The 16,833-nt window shown below is 43.8% G+C and overlaps 1 protein-coding gene across 1 annotated transcript in view; it reads left to right on the forward strand.

Annotated features, from left to right (window-relative positions):
- The first annotated feature begins 2,242 nt into the window (after positions 1 to 2,242).
- LOC105466801 (glycerol-3-phosphate acyltransferase, mitochondrial) overlaps positions 2,243 to 16,833 on the forward strand; it is a 63,296-nt gene continuing 48,705 nt past the window's right edge. Inside the window, exon 1 of the mRNA XM_011715887.2 lies at positions 2,243 to 2,481. The gene's annotated coding sequence lies outside the window, so the exon portion shown is untranslated. The remainder of the gene's footprint in view (positions 2,482 to 16,833) is intronic.

Consider the following 16,833-nt stretch of genomic DNA (forward strand, 5'->3'; position numbering starts at 1 on the left):
GAGAAGCCCTTCAATGACTAGCTCTCTCATTTGCTTTGTTCTTTCCTGTTTCCCTGCTATGAGGTTGTGAATTTGTGGCTCTAAGGGTATGCAAACTTGTACATGAATGTCCATAGCAGCATTATTCATGATTTCACAAAACAACAAAGCAAAACATGGAAACCACCCAAATGCCCTCCAGCAGATAAATGGTGGATATCTGTATAAATTGTAGTATATTTATACTATGTAATATTATTCATCAATAAAAAGAAATGAAGTAAACCTTGAAAACTTTATTATACTATGTAATATTATTCATCAATAAAAAGAAATGAAGTAAACCTTGAAAACTTTATGCTAAGAGAAATAAAACTGCTGCAAAGGTCACATATCCTATGATTGCATTTATAGGAAATGTCCAGAGTAGGGGTTTCTGATCTGTAGAAGACATACAGTAGATCAGTAGCTGCCTAGAGCTGGAGGAGGTGTTGGCAGGGTTGGGAGTGATTGTTAATGGGAAGGGAGTTCTTCATGGGGTGATGGAATGTTCTAAAATTCATTCTACTGATGGCCGCACAACTCTGTGTCTGTATTAGAAATCACTGAACTACACATACACTTTAAACGGGTAAATTGTGGGGTGTGTGCATTTTATTTCAACGAGACGTTATATATCAATATTTTTTTAAAAGGAGTGGAGATACACACCTTTGCTTTTTCTCCTTCTTTCCCCAGTAGGAGTGGTGGCTCACACCCGTAATCCCAGCACTTGGGGAGGCCAAGATGGGAGGATCATCTGAGGTCAGAAGTTCGAGACCAGCCTGGCCAACATGGTGAAACCCCATCTCTACTAAAAATAAAAAAATTAGCTGGGTGCATTGGTGGGTGCCTGTAGTCCCAGCTACTTGGGAGGCTGAGGCAGGACAATCTCTTGAAGCCAGGAGGCAGAGGCTGCAGTGAGCCAAGATTGCGCCACCGCACTCCAGCCTGGGGACAGAGTGAGACTCTGTCTCAAAACAAACAAAAATAAAATAAAATAAAAAAGGAGACGAGATATACACCTTTGCTTTTTCTCCTTCTTTCCCTAGTAGAAGCCCTGCAGGGGGTCCCCTTGGAGAATATTTTGACTGTACTTGTCCCTCTGACTTGGATCCGTTTCCTGTCCACCACTACTGGTTTTGTTGTAGTTCCTTTGGACAGGCCTATACCGTTCATGACAAGCCCTCTTCACCAGTCCCTGCCATTGGTTCCACTGCACTCAGGACTTCTTTCACAAACTGCTACCTCCTGTGCTGACCTTGTTTTGGGAGGGCAGGGAACTGCGCCAGGTTTAACTCACCTCAGTGCCCCCAGTCAGCACATCTCTACCAGAGTAGATGCAAAATAAATAACTGTTGCATGAATGCATATTTACCTAACAAGAGGGTTCCCCTTAAGTTCAATATTTAAGCTTAAGAGCTTAAATATTGAACTCTAATACATCAAGACCCTTTGAGGGTTTGCCTACCGGTCTACGGGGCCTGTAAGAGCCTCACAGGAAGGAGAGAGAGTTTTTATGCATTTAGTCTTTGCAACAATTAAACAGGAAGCAACTGACAGTGTTCAAAGTCACATGGACAGGGCTACCAAGGGCCTTTATTGGCCCCTACACCTTCTTAGTCCCCAGAACCTACTCTCTTTGCAAGACCTCTTCATAAGCCAAACAGAGCAATAATAGCTTTGAAAGGGGAGGGTGGCAGCAGCTGGAAAGGGGATGAAGAAATACAGAAGACCAAAGTCATGACTGATTGAAGACAAACAGGAAATGCACGTAAAGCATCTCCGTCATCTCTCCATGACCGTTTCAGGGTTACAGTCAGTGAGCTGCACATTTGGCATCAAATAGACTCACCCTGTGGGGACCCCAGCCCCCCTCAGCCCCACTCAAGCCTCCCTTCCCCTCAGCAGTGAGAAATGCAAGTTGGAAACAGCCAGGCCAGGAGCCTGCCCCACGTGAACACTCAAGCTGCGGACACCTCCACCGAGAATGAGGTTATTGAGCTTGGAGCTTCACTTCCCAGTTAGAAAATCCCCACCAGGCAACGCGAAGAAGACACCATTTGTTGCATCATTAAATTGTAACAAGCCCTGAAATGCACTCCGGAAGCCTGGGTCTGTTTGTCCTTGCAGTCGGAAGGACGCCTGTGATTGGCTGGCCAAGCTCAGCCTAGCAGGCCTTATCTCTGACTGGTTATTATTTGATTAAAGAGCCTTCCTCCTCCTGTGGTGTTTCAAAACTGCTCTGGGAGAATTTGCTGTTGCGGGGGGGACTCTTTCTGAGGTTACTGTGGAGCACCCAAAGTCCGTCAGCCTCTGGCCGTGCAGAGGGGCACCCAGAGGAAGTAGACCTTGCTTCTCATTCACCCACAGCCTGGGACTGTCTTCTCCAGAGTCTCCATCACCTTTGCTAATCGACTGATTGGAAATAATTCCTCAAACACCACCAAGTCAAGGATACAGGTATTTAAAAACCTGGGGGTCATGGAGTAATTTCTTAGGATGTCATGACATGAGACATGGGGGCAGGACGAGGAAGCCAGGGAAGCAGCGTGGAATGCAGGAGAGGCAGACACAGTAGGAAGAAGAAAGTCAAAGACAAGAACTCAGAATCATGGAATTCCATGGCTAAGGCAAAACTGAGGCTCGTGGGCATAGTTGTTTGCAGCTGAAAAGAGGTGCAAGCGCTTTTGTGATGTAACATTCACACCTGTGTGCATTTGCTCCTCATGAAATCCTTCCCGAGTTTTTGCTAGTCTTTTGGCCTCCGTGTAATCCTCCATCCTGGCTCAGAACCCCCAAATCCTCAGAGGATTTTGGACACTTTACGAAAAATGTAATTGCTTTGGCTTGAAACATCATTAAATCTGATTTGCAAACGGCACATGGCCTTCAAAGGCTCTGCTTAGTAGTACAGATCCTGGTACCAATCCTCGTGATGTTGGCTACAGAGGAAAGAGGAGGAGCTGAGCACCTCTTTTAGGAAACTTTGTTTCCCCCTTTAAGATCTGTGTTTAACGGGTGATATTCATTCTCATCCCTACTGTATTCCCTACTCGGGGGTGTTTTCTGAGCTTGGGTCGGGCAGACAGTCTCGTATCAAAGGACTTTCTCATTGTAGGGGAAAGCTGGGCTCCATTTGGGGCCAGCAGGATTTAATTGTCTGGAATGAAGATCAAAGACGGCAGAAAAGACAGGCTTCATTCTCTCTGTTAGATTTGGCTGGAGGTGGCAGCAGAGGGGAAGATACGATGCAAAACCAAGGAAATCAATACTTTTGTTTTAGTACTGAGTGGAAAAGAATGTTTTTTACAGTATGTCAGTATTCTTAACACTGATTTTTCCCTGTATGCGTTTCAGGTTAAAAAATAACCATGCCAACCGCATTTCCTCCCTCCACTCTCTGTGGCTGTCTATATTGTCTTGATTCCCAGTGTTGGTATCCAGATAGTCCCTGCTTTGTTAGCCGCAGTGGAATGAGTCCGTGGATCCCCCGGCAGGACGGTGGAGATGCTTCCTGTGCTGACTGCTGTGGTCCCCAGGGAGCCTTCTCTGCAGGGGTCCCATGGGATTTCCTGAGCTTATCCAGAGTACGAGGGCCGAGAAGTTTGTCATAATGACTCATGCTCTTCTTCATACATTTATGGAAACTGCCAAGAGGCGGAGGACAAGCCCGATGCAAGGGGTTATACTTCTTGGATGTGATTCTTCTCTGCTCTTTTGGAACATTTTCTCCCTTTGCCATTACCAGCATGGTCTGGATCCTGTGTGCCTCTTGGGCCTCTTTTCTCCTCCTTCTCTACCTCTGCCTCACCACAGGAACACGCTTTCTGTTTTCTGGACCCACCGTGGTCGAACCTTATCACATGTTATCCTGTCTGCTTAAAGCATTCTTCACCCTACCCTGCCTCCGGGTCTGACCAAGTCAGGAGATTAGTCAGGACTCTTTCTGAGTAAATCCACTTCTGCTATGAGGTTAGGGTCCCCTGAACTTCCCCTTACTGGACCACTAACCACATTGTCTTACGATTGCTTGTTTCCTGATCCATTGCCCCCGCCAGACTGATAGCTGTGAAGGCAGGGTTCATGCCTTTATGACTCCCAGCCAGGACCCCAGAGCCTAGGAATCTGTGACACCCAGTAGGCTCTTTCTTGTGATAATGGCTAACATTGGTGGAGTGTCTTCCATATACCCAGCACTCTCCTAAGGGCTTTATCTTATTAACTCAGTCCCCACAATGAGCCATTGAAGTCACTGAGGTGTGTGTCAACCCATTTAACGAATGAACAAACTGTAAGTTAAGTAAATGGCAGACTTCAGAGCCCTTTTTTTTTTTACATCTATGTCACGATGGCCACTCTAGGGCTGAATGAGCCAGTGAGGAACGAATGAATGATAGCAGGCTGATGGTAAAAACATTGTAACTGTTTCACATGCTCGGCTGGACCCATTCATTCAGCCGGGCCTACTGAGCACCAGCCATGTGCCAGGCTATGAGCAAGGCTTTGAGAATACAGTGATTAGCAAGTACAGACCCTGAGCTGAGATGTTTCAGTTCTCAGCTCTGCTCTGTTCTCTCTGTCGAGATCAGCTTTCCCGTCCCTCTCACCTGCCTTGGGAGCCAGGGTTAAGCACTTACAGGCTCTCGCCTCAACACGAAGAGGAGCTCCATATTTGGAGTTTGTTCCAGCCTTGAAGTAAACGCTTAATGAAGCTAGCCTTGTCTGGAAGCTGACTGTATCTCAGGCACCAGGCTGAGTGCTTTGCCCTGGCTGATCTCATATTTCCTCCTTGTGAGGCAGAGGGGTTACCACCACCCTGTGTTTCAGACGAACGAACCAAGGCTAAGAGAACATAAGGAATATGCCCAAGCTGGTAAGTGCTAGAGCTGGGACTCAATGGCAGGCTGGTCTAGCCTCCAAGCCTTTGCCCTTTCCATCAACCAGGGACTTTCTCAAGACCCTAAGCTTTGGGCTCACTGCATCCTGATGACTGGTTTCCGTTATTAAAAGTAACAGCAAAAACCAGAACTAACTTTCGCACCAACCTAATAATATTCCTGTCAAACAGATATTCCTGTCTGTCTGCCTCCCCAGTTACTGAGTTTGGGTTTTCTCCCTGCTTAGTGGTCCTCAGCCCCCTCTTCCTTGACTGTACCCCTGACCTAACATCTTTTCTGACCACTGATGCTTGTGGGCTCCACATTTGTGCCTGATTAGGCAAGACGGGGCACCTGCCTGGGGACACCTGCTTTGAGCAGCCCTCAGTCTCCAAGTGGCCCCTCCTCTTCTCTTCTCTCAGGGAATGGTCTTGGAGCATCTCGTTCTAGAACATCATGTTTGAAGAAGTCTAAACCAAGGTCCCCAGCTTGAGAAACCCTCATACATCTGTTATCTTTTGTTAGAAAAGCAGACAGCCTAAGGAAAAGGGTCATTAGAATCCAGAGCCGAATCTCGCGTTTTTCACTTGTTATTTAAATTGTACAAGCTCTAGTTTCCTCCTTTGTAAAATGGGTGTAATACTTTCTCAAGAGGTTACTTTGAGAGTACAGATTCTGTGTTCAGTAAGTATCGGTTGTGTGCTTACTGTGTGTGAGGCACACAGCGGGTAGAGTGGAGAATGAAGCTGAGAAAGCTGCCTGCCCTTGTGGAACTTACAGTTGAATGGGGATGACCGACATTTAAAAAATCACACACACAAATAGCTCAGTCCCATATGTGATGAGAAAAAGAACAGAGGACCGAGTTAGATGGCGTGGGAGCTAGTCAAGAAAAGACCCATTGATGAACCAACAGGATTTGAACCCTTAATACCCTGCCTTGACCAGAATGCAGGAAGTTCTCAATACTTGCCGCCCTGGCCATAGACCTGCACCTCTCTGGGGCTCAGAGTCTGTGAGAATAAAATGAGGGAGTTGGACTGAATGATTCCTAAGACTGAGTTGCCCACCTCTGGCATTTTATAATTTGATGGCAGGTTAGATCCATGTGAAACGAGGGTCTCTGACTCCCTATCCTGGGCTCTTCTTCCCCAGGTGCTTCTGCTGGTGGAGAGAAGCTAGGCCCAAACTCAAGGACGGCAGGAGGAAGAGGTGGCCAGTTCTGTCTTCTAGAATCCCCTTTCTCTCAGCACCTCCCCACTACTTCCCCCAGCTGGAGCCCAGTATTCACTCCCCTGGGGTCACTCCTATCAGAAGAACTCTCTAAGCCCCTTTCCAGGAACTATGGCATTCCTGTAGACCCAGTTCTCTGTGTCCTTCCTCTCCAAGCACCTGCACGTCCAGTCTGGACAATTAACGCACCTGGGGTGGGATTCTTTGGATGGTGAAATTCTGAGAACAGGCAGGCTGCGAGGGCAGCAGGGAGCTGAAGATTTGAGAATAAGCCTAGGTCTGTTCCTTGGCTGCCCATGAATGCTCCCAACACTTTCCACTTGACCTCCCCCAGGCGCACCATGTTCCCTCTGCACAGCACACAGTGTCTATTGTGAGCTCTTATTAGTGACATCTCTTGCAAATGGCTGGTTAGCATTTTTTCCAGACAGAGCAGAAACTCTGGAGGTGGTGGGGAGGCTAAGTTTGCAGAGGGTGATGAAAGGAAATGCTTAGCCTCAGGGCCCTGAAAGAATGGGGATGTCAGCATCTTCAATTCTCTCCCACCTTTCCTGGGTGGGGTGCAGGGGGGCTGTCCCCTTGACCTCCAGAAGCATATGCGTTCTTTCTCCATCTCTTCTTCCCTACCTGGGGTCTCACTCTTGCCTGCAGCTGTCTGTTATCCAATACCCCCATTGCTAGCTGGTCATGGGACCTCGTGGGACCTCCAGGGGCACTGGCATTTTAGCCGACGATGCCTGAAGAGAGTAATAATGGTGAGGAAACTGTGGTAGGCATGAGACTTCAGGGCACACAACTTTTCTCCATATGAATTCAGGATTTGAAAACTCCCTGTTTGATGGTCGAGTGCTAGAGAGTTGAATATTAAGAAAGGGACAGAGATGCTATGCTAGATCAAGAACATTTCCAAAGAGAGGTTGAATAGGAAGTTGTACCCCAGGGCAGTTACCCCCAACAGCTTGTAAGAGGAAAATGACAGTGTATGTGCAATGAAAAGTTCACTCTCATCCTTCAGTTCCCAGAACTTCAGCGTTGCTATTCCCACCATGTGGTGCTGGGTTCTCCAATGGCCACAGCATGTCAGATGTAAAACGGGCACCCTGGATGTCAGACTGAGCGAGTGCTAATTAAAACATTGCATCACGGCTCCTGGGCTCTCCAGGCACAGGCAGGCAGGAGCCCTTTCCCCACTCTGTCCTCCTTGCCTGGGTGCACTTGCTTAGTGAGCTCTGCGTGCAAACTCTACCCATGCCCTGTGGGGCTGGCGGGAAGTGTGGCTGTGTTATGGGCTTTAGCATCCTGCCAGAAATCAGATTGGCCATAAAAACACCCAAAATGAGTCTTGAAAGAAAGCGACATTCATTTCTCTCTGGGCTGGACATTCTGCAGGAAAGGGGTGGTTGCCGTAGAAATGAACTCTGAAGGCTGCTAGTAACAGCGTCATTCCTTTTTTGAGTCAATTCCAAAAAGTGACTATGAGGAACAGGGGCCTGGGAAAATTGAAAACCTTGGGAATGAGAGCTCTGCTAGGACTTGGCTATGGGAAAACCAGGGGGACTATGAAGCAGCCGCAGGCAGGAGGCTGGCTTCTCCCCACCATCAGCTCTGCTTCCACTTGGACATCTGCAGGCACCATGGGACAGGAGCTGAACTTTTGCTCAGTGGTCCCCCCAGGCTGAGGCAACAGCAATTCTGACTCCCATCAGGCTCCCCTTGGGGCGCATTTTAATTATCCTGTGGGTTGATGCTCAGGGTGAGCCTGCTGGGTAAGGCGGGCTGGAGCCCTTTCCACTACCCAGACAGAACAACATGAACTATTAGATACTAGAAAATGTGCTCTCTAATCCTCCAATTTTATGGATCTGTGAAGCAGCACCGTGTGTCCCTGGGGCTTCACCATCGCTCCTTCAGTGCATGACTACACCATCATTCCTGACCCATGTCTGATTAGCTCCATGAATCAGGGCAACAAGGCGTAGTCACTGCTCTCAAGGAACTCACAGCCCAGTGGAAGAGACTGGTAATTAAACAGGCAATTTAGTGCAGCATTACAGAGTGGAAAATGTGACCGGACCATAGAGCAGTGCGGTATATTCACAGTGCAATGTGTTTCTTCCCAACTCTCCCTGTCCCCAATCCCTGTCCCTGCCCTGAACACCGTCTCCATTCTAGCTGGGTCTCAAATCTGATTTTTCTCCAGCCAGTGCCAGTGGTTGTTTAGCATTCATGGCACCCACATTACAGACAGCAGATAGCTGTTGGCTTATGATATTTTTTCCAGTCTAGGGTGAATGTAGTCAATTTGAGGAACTTCCCTTCGTTTTGAGAGTCTCTCCTTCCTGCTTGTTGGAATTTTAAAGCATTATTTCTTTTATCAAATGATGGGGTTTGTTGATTGGCAATTTATGTTTAATTTAATTTTAACGTTATGACTGGGCAGAATAAAAAAGTTAGTATCCCTTGGTTTACTGCACTGTAATAGCTCAGAGTCCAGGAAGCATTGTTCAAAAAGCTGCTTGTCACTGAGGCTAACATTCATGCCTAAACCCATGCAGGAGCCCTTGGGATATCCTTCTTAGTTTCTGATTTCCCAGCCTGTAGCAGAGTAGCAGAGTTGATCTATTCAAATTCCATTCACTTCCCCAAGACACTTAGCTGGCTATTGCAGCCAAATCCTTAAATAGAAACTACTGTTTTCTTGGCGTCCCAGGCTCCTGTATGTTTAATGCCTCAAGTATCCACTTTCTGGGCCAAAGTCATGAAAATCTAAAGGGGAAACTATCCGTCTCAGAAAGCAGTTGCAATGGAAATAAAAGCCATTAGTACTCAGTGTTATCAGGATGTTTAATTTTTCATTGATATTTCAAGATAAAAGTTGATCTTCAGAGTGGTGTTAATTCAGGTCACCAGCTTCCACTTAGATGCAGCTTAGAGACTGCTGCAAAAGATGCCAGTACCTTGGTTTATGGTAGCTGAATCTTGGGGGTTCTCCATCTGCCTGCTTCTGTTAGGGGATCTTGGGATCATTGGCTTTGCTGTGATTAAATGAAGTCCCCTGATGCATGTGGTTATTCTGACACTTGAGATATGTCCAGGGCACTGGAAGTCTCTCACAAGCTTGATAGATGCAACAAAACGTCCACCAGGCAAGCCAAATCCCAAGAATGTAAGTGGCAAAGTCCAAGTTCTTGGGCTATAGTTGAAAGTTCCTGTGTTAAACATTGTTTAAAATAAACAGGTCATGCTAGGACCTCAGTGCTTAGATATTTAGCTGCAAGGAGCGTTTTGTTTGACCCATGTTTGCAATCTTGCCTCCTTTCTGTGACAGCAAATGCAAAAGAGACTCTCATGCTTGTGTTGAGTGCTTCTTGAAGTCAAGGATATACCTTGTGCGTGATATTGGTGGACACCTTCTCCCTCTGCCTGTCGCTCCCTTGAGACCCAACACATCTCCTGGCACATAAGAGGCCAAACATGGTTGTTGGTGACAATGATAATGCAAACAATACACATTTTAGAGAGAATGTTTCTGGCAGTTTCTACCATGACCTAATACGACTACTTAATTATTAATATTTTAACTTGCCTATTTCGTTATTAAAATAAATTCCTTTGACTTGGTCATTGTGTTTGGTTTACTTCCCTAAGAAAAGGAAGTTGATGGAGCATGAAGCTGGTGGGCAGCAGGGCCTGCAGGCGGACACTGTGTTCCTTTGGAACCTGCACTGGCTGCTTATGCAGGGGCAAGAACATTGTAGAAGATTTCAGGCAGTGTTTCTCACCAAGGCTCTGTCAGCTGTGTGGACCTATGCAAGTCTCTTTATGTCTCTGGGTTTGGGTGTCCTTAGCTGTAGAATGTGTTAGGCTGGATCTGAATGGCTCAGCCTTGGCCCTATAGGTGCTATACATTAGATAATTATTTTTGTTGTGGGGACTGTCCCGTGCATCATAGGAAGTTTAGCAGTGTGCTGTCTCTAACTGCTGGATGCCAGTGGTACCCCTCCCTTCATTTGTGACAACTAAATATATCTCCAGACATTTACAAATATCCCCTGGGGAGCAAAATCATCTCTGGTTGAGAACTATTGGAGCAGATGATTTCTACCTGAGTTGGAGAAACCACACTAAGAGTTGTTAATGCATCCTGTTTTATTGAGCTTCTACTCTGTGCTAGGCACTGTATTAGACTTTGTAACTTGAATAGATATTCTATTGAGAAAGGGGCATCTACTTCATGAAAATCTGAATGAGAGCTGGATAATCTGAATTATTTGCACAGGCATGGAGGTAGAGGGAAGAAGATAGAATCCCTGTTTTGATTCTTACTAGCCATGTGAGCTCCATCTCCTCATCTGTAAAACATCATATTTTCACACTGTTGTCAGGATCTAATGCCCAGTGTATAGGAAAGCAACAGATCATAGTAGACACGCAATAATTAAACTTTCCCCAACCACCGAGGGATTCAGATCTGTGAAAATCATTACTTTTGCCAGTATTGTTCTATCTTTACAACCTACTCTTCTTCCCCTACCCACCCCAACCCTCTTCCTTCTCAAGCCAGTGCTGATATATCATCTTAAAATCCCCAACTGTCTATTTCAACAAGAGCCCCCAGATCTCTTGTGTCACCAGATTGTTGAACTTGGGCCATCCTTGAAAGGGTTGTCTCTTCCTATCAAAAAAAAAAAAAAAAAATTCTCTAATAACCGGAGATTTGTAGACAGCCTTGTTCTACCTGTGTGCTTGAGCAGGACAATGGCAATAGGAATTGAGGACAAGGGACCTTCTACCCACATGCATTACCTGCATGCTCCTCCTGGAGGCACTGATTAGGCATGGGTTCTCAGTGTCTCAAGACCATGCTTTGGATATTGACAGCAGCTGCTGTGCCATCTCCTCCACGGAAAAGACCTTGGTGTTTGGTAGCCTGGCATAGTGAGAGTCCTCATGTCACAGTGAGAAGGATTTCGGGGTGAGGGAGTTTGAAGCTGCACCCTCCTCTCAGTGAGAAACTGACTAGGGGCTCCAAGGAACATAACGACTGTGTAGTTCTTTAAAAAACAGACTCTGCCTCAAATCCCAGCTTTGCCACCTACTCCCTGTGTGACCTTGGGAAACTTAGTTCTTTTTCCTGAACCACAGAATCATCTCTGAGAAGTCTGTAATCATAAGGGTCTTTCTCAAGTTGGATAGTTATGAGAATTAAATAACAGAGTGTATGGAGAGCGCGTGGCACAGTTCTGGTAAATACTAAGTGCTCACCAGAAATCCATTATTGTTAATAATATGTATCATCTTAAATGGTAACTCAACACTAATGAATGTAACATGTTAAACAGACAACAAAAAGCATAAGTTTGGGTGGATGAAAAATATGAGGTTGACTCATTCTGTTACCGACAAGAAAACAGGCTTAGAAAGGGCCACAGTGGGAAAGCCTTAGCAACTAGGACCTCGGTGCTGGCTGTTGGCAGAGCTGGGACAGATTCCCCCTCTCCAGATTCCCCTTCAGATGCTGGTTCTCCCACGCTGGGGCTGCTTTCCTGCTCAAACCTTTATGGCTCATGTTTAGAAAATTACACAAGAATTAAGGGAGTAAGGTTTTAGAACAGTGTGCAGTTTGCAGAGGGAATCTTTTTTGGAGGCTTGTTTTCAGAGGGACTCTTTCTTCAGGATAAGAGAGAAATGAATATTTTGTCTAATATGTTCCTAAATACCCAGGGGTACCCCAGAGCAGGGGGTTTCTAAACTTCCGTCTTAGCTAGATGAAACAGGAAGAGGAGACTGAGTGTTTCACAGCTTCTCTCTCCCCCTACCCCGCTCCCCCTACCACAGCGCTGAGAGGAGGCCTGTCCTCTACACACCAGCTCACACTAACCCATTGCTTATGCATCGCCAAGCACTACTGAAACTACCTCCTTTGCCCATTGTTCTCCCACCTTCTCAAAGTTCAGCTCCTGACTCCCAACCTAGACCCAAGGGATGGCGAGTTGATATTTTGCTTCAGTGCTGATATTCGGTCTTAAGAACCACTCTGAATTACTAAACAGCTGAGCACAAATAATATTCACCTTTCCAAATGAGATTTTAGATTTCTCTGGGCTGGCTCAGACCTCATATCTTGCCTTTTACCCTTGGCCAGTGACTCATAAGTTTGCTTGAGAAGGAAAGACTGAGGTGTTCAGGGTCCATGGTTGAAAGAAGAAGAATTTTTAACAGAGTGGCTTGGTACTATTTTAGACATGCTTGAGATGAAAATTTATGTAGGTTTTTTATGGTGTCAGCATGTAAAATTATGCATGACTACAATGTGAATGGAACCTTGCTTAAAATGTCATAAATTATTTGAATTAAACTCTACTGTAGTCTTAAGTGATGGTTATAATTCAGTCAAAAGGTTGAATCAGTGGAGTCATAATTCCTATTAGAACTCTATTTCCTATTTTGCCTTTTTAAACGTAACAGTCATCTACCTGCTGTCTTACTTATTAAAAGAGGGCTCACCATGAACATAGTACACATTTGAATGTTATTCTTTTCCTCACCCCCTCATTTTTAAACCCCTTTCTAGAATAGCATATATAGAACAATGACTTAATGGAAAGATTGGTAACTATGGCTCCTGGGCCAAATGCTGCTTATTCATCAAATCTGTTTGATGAATAAAGTTTTATTGGCACACAGTCACATCAGTTTTCTTATATACTGTCTAAGGCTGCTTTCATGCTACAAAAGGACTGAGTAGTTGTGGACAGGACCATATAGCCCACAAAGCCTAAAATATTTACTATCTGGCCATTGATTTTTTAAAAAGTGCTGATTTTGACTTAGAGAATGAGTGTCAGAGTCAGATACATCTGGGTTCAAATCAAGTCTTGGTTCCTTGCTAGCTGTGACATTGGGAAAGTTGCATAACCTCTCTGCGAAACCTAATCTGTACCGTGGGGATGATCAATACCTATCTTGGAGAGCTGTTGTGCGAGTTAATTGAAAAACCTACAGCCTTGTGCCTGGCACAGAGTAAATGCTCAATAAATGGTAGCTATGCTGATGATCTTTCATTCTTTTATCCAACAAATGTATATTTGGTGCTTTTTCTATGATAGGTCTGGGGGCTATGCAGTTACTAAAATGTAGAAAGTTTCTGCTCTTATGGAGCTCACATTCTAATGAGGAAGATAGACAATGGTCAAGAAAAAAAATTAACAGGTTATTTTCAGAGAGGGATAAGTGCTATAAATAAAATAAATAGGATGATATAGAAGAAAATGACAAGGCAAGGGACAGAAAGTTGCTAACCAAGTTAAGATCTAAAAATAATAATGAATCAGCCACGCAAATGTCTGAAGAAGGAATGTTCCTGGGAGAAGGGACCATAAACACACAGTCTCTGAGCCAGTCATGAGCTGGGGATGGTCCAGGAACAGAGAGATGACCTTGGGGACGAGGGTTGAGTAAGGCAAGGGAGAGTGATAGAGGACCAGAGGCGAGAGGTAGGCAGGGGCAAAACCATGTCAGAGCTTGTAATTCCTGAAAAAATAATTGGCTCAGAGGCAGGGATGCAAGCTGAGACCATGAAAGGGCAGAAATGTAAGTGGGACCTTGACCTTATTCTATGATCTTTGTTCTAAGTATCATCATCCATCCTCTTTGGTCTCAGGCATTGGCCACTGTTGAACAGAGGAATGAGTAGGGTCCTCATGAGTCCTGGTCAAAGTGGCAGCTTTTGGCTGTGGCAAACCCCTCACACCCTACTTGGGTTCTTCTCCTCACAGTGCCCCCTGATTCAGCAGACAGATCTTCTGGCCTATGTCTCTACCTCTTTAAAATAATTCCTTTTCAGAAGCTTTTAATGCTTCTCGAGGTAGAGCACTTAAGGTGAAAATCAGTTAATGTAATCTCAAAACTCTAATAAATGTCCAGCAACATAAGACCACCAGATAAGCATTTTATCCCTAGGGTCACTCAGAATTCACAGCTCAGTTCTCATAATTAGCATTTCTTTTATGTCTGAATCATTGAACAGGTGTGGAGAACTCCATAACAATATTTTACCTGTTTAAGGTTTAAAAGCAGGCCTTAGATATAATCAGTTGCTCAAACTGCCTCCAGAGTTGCTAATAATAGCTACACAGTATTCCACAGTAGCAAAACACTATTGCATACTTGTGGCTCACTTAGAAGTAAAAGTATCCCTTCAGTTTGCTTACCTTTATCCATTTTGAATGACTCCTTCTCCTCCTCTGGTTGTTTTCCTCTTTATTCTCCTTCTTCATCTCCTTCATCATCAGCAAAACTTTTTATTGGAAGTACTTAGCTCACTAATAGTAATTAATATTTCCCTTACAAAGCCGGGCATGGTTGTTCATGCCTGTAATCCCAGCACTTTGGGAGGCCAAGGCAGGAGGATCCCTTGAGCCCAGGAGTTTGAGACCAGCCTGGGCAACATAGTGAGACCCTGTCTCTACAAAAATAAAAACAAAAATTAGCTGAGCCTGGTGGCATGCATCTGTGGTCCCAGCTACTCGAGAGGCTGAGGTGGGAGGATAGCTTGAGATGGGGAAGTCGAGGCTTCAGTGAGCCAAGATCGTGCCACTGCACTCCGGTCTGGGCAACAGTGAGACCCTGTCTCAAAAACAATTAATAGTATAGTTGTTGAAGGAAAACTATTCTCTCTCTATATATATAGTATATATATACTACATGTAATATATACTATATATAGTATATATATACTACATGTAATATATACTATAGTATATATACTACATGTAATATATACTATATATAGTATATATATACACTACATGTAATATATACTATATATAGTATACATATACTACATGTAATATATACTATATATAGTATATACATATATTTCAGTCCTTGGGTTTGCAGAAATTAAGTATTAAGTATAGTTTACTTACATATCTATAGTATAGTATACTTACTATATATAGTATGTTGCTAGATATATATATATACTTACTATAGTATAGTATATATAGTATAGTTTACTATATATACTATATAGTATATGTAGTATAGTATATATAGTATAGTATAGTATATATAGTATAGTATAGCTTACTATATATATAGTAAACTATATTCAGTAAGCCCACCCAGAAGTGGGCTTACTGAATCACATGGTAGCTCTATTTTATTTTTTGAGGAACCCTCATACTGTTTTCCATAATAGTTATACTACAAACACTGATTCTTAATCTGGGGTACAAACACTGATTCTTAATCTAGGGTCCATGAATGACCTTGGAGGGAGGTTATGAAACTGCTGAAATGGAATATAAATTTTTACATGTGCATTTTTTTCTGGGAAAGAGACTGGAGTTTCATCAGATTATCGAAGTGTTCCCAGATGCCAAAAAGTGAGGACTTACTGCTTTATAGACTTCGCTGCCTCAATCAGTAGTATAGTCCTTGAAGGAAAACTATGTAAGTTTATACCTGGAAAAGAAAAACGTGCTGAAGTTGAATCCAGAGAAGCCTGTGATTCTGAAATACACCTATTACCGGCTGTGATCTGTGAAAGCAAGTGGGACTGATATCTGGATCCAGTGGAATCTTCGGTCTTTGAGGGGACCGGACATTTTCCTAGGAACTGCAAGCATTACATAGTACCCACTCTGTGCCAGGCACTGTCTCAGTGCCTTACATATTTTAACTCTTAATCCTTTTAATACTATGAAGTAGGTACTATGATTAGCTTTATTTCACGGATGAGGAAAATGAGGTACAGTGAGATAAAAACCATAAATTGAGTTTACTTTAAACATTCCAAGACCCTTCACAATTGTGGACGGTGTAGTTTGATGAGCTGTAATTAATGGTTCAGAATAATTATCATTTTGACATGAGTAAATGGCAGCCATGTTGTAATCTTGAAGTACATACCAAATTAATAACAGGATTCCTATACATGCCACCTCTGTTTTTGTGACTAAGAATGCCGTACCAGGTCACATACAGAGGAGAGCCAGTTAACTGATTTGCTTAATTAGAATTTGGCTAAGAGTCACTGTGGCTTATAAAATAGGTTTACTAACCAAGTAGGCAATTTTATTTTTGTAACTATTAGCACAATCAAAAAAATTCAGACTGTTTACCTAAGGCATGCCACAACTTTGTGGAGCTTAAAGTCAATGAAACTTTATCTCTGGGAGGTTAAAATTTCATTCATTCAGGATTTGATCAATTGATGGAGCTTTAGATATAATTCATTCTTTACCTGGATTATATTTATTCAACAGTTAACGAGCAGGTGACCTTGAAATTTAAACGAACTATTCTCTAAGAACATCACTTATAAATAAGCTAGAGAAAAACCAACATTATTGTGTTGGTTTTTATTATTATTATTTATGGCCCATGTTTAGAAAGTTAGGCAAAAATTAAGGAGAATAAGGTTTTAGAACAGTGTGCAGTTTGCAGAGGGAATCTTTTTTGGAGACTTGTTTTCAGAGGGACTCTTTCTTCAGGATAAGAGAGAAATGAATATTTTGTCTAATATATTTCTAAATACCTATGGCTACCCTAGAGAAGGGGGTTTCTAAATTTCCATCTTAGCTAGATGAAACAGGAAGAGGAGACTGAGTATTTCACAACTTCTCTCTCCCCTCACCCCGCTCCCCCTACCACAGCGCTGAGAGGAGGCCTGTCCTCTACACTCCAGCTCACA

Source organism: Macaca nemestrina, chromosome 9 (genome assembly GCF_043159975.1).
Source record: "Macaca nemestrina isolate mMacNem1 chromosome 9, mMacNem.hap1, whole genome shotgun sequence".
NCBI lineage: Eukaryota > Metazoa > Chordata > Mammalia > Primates > Cercopithecidae > Macaca > Macaca nemestrina.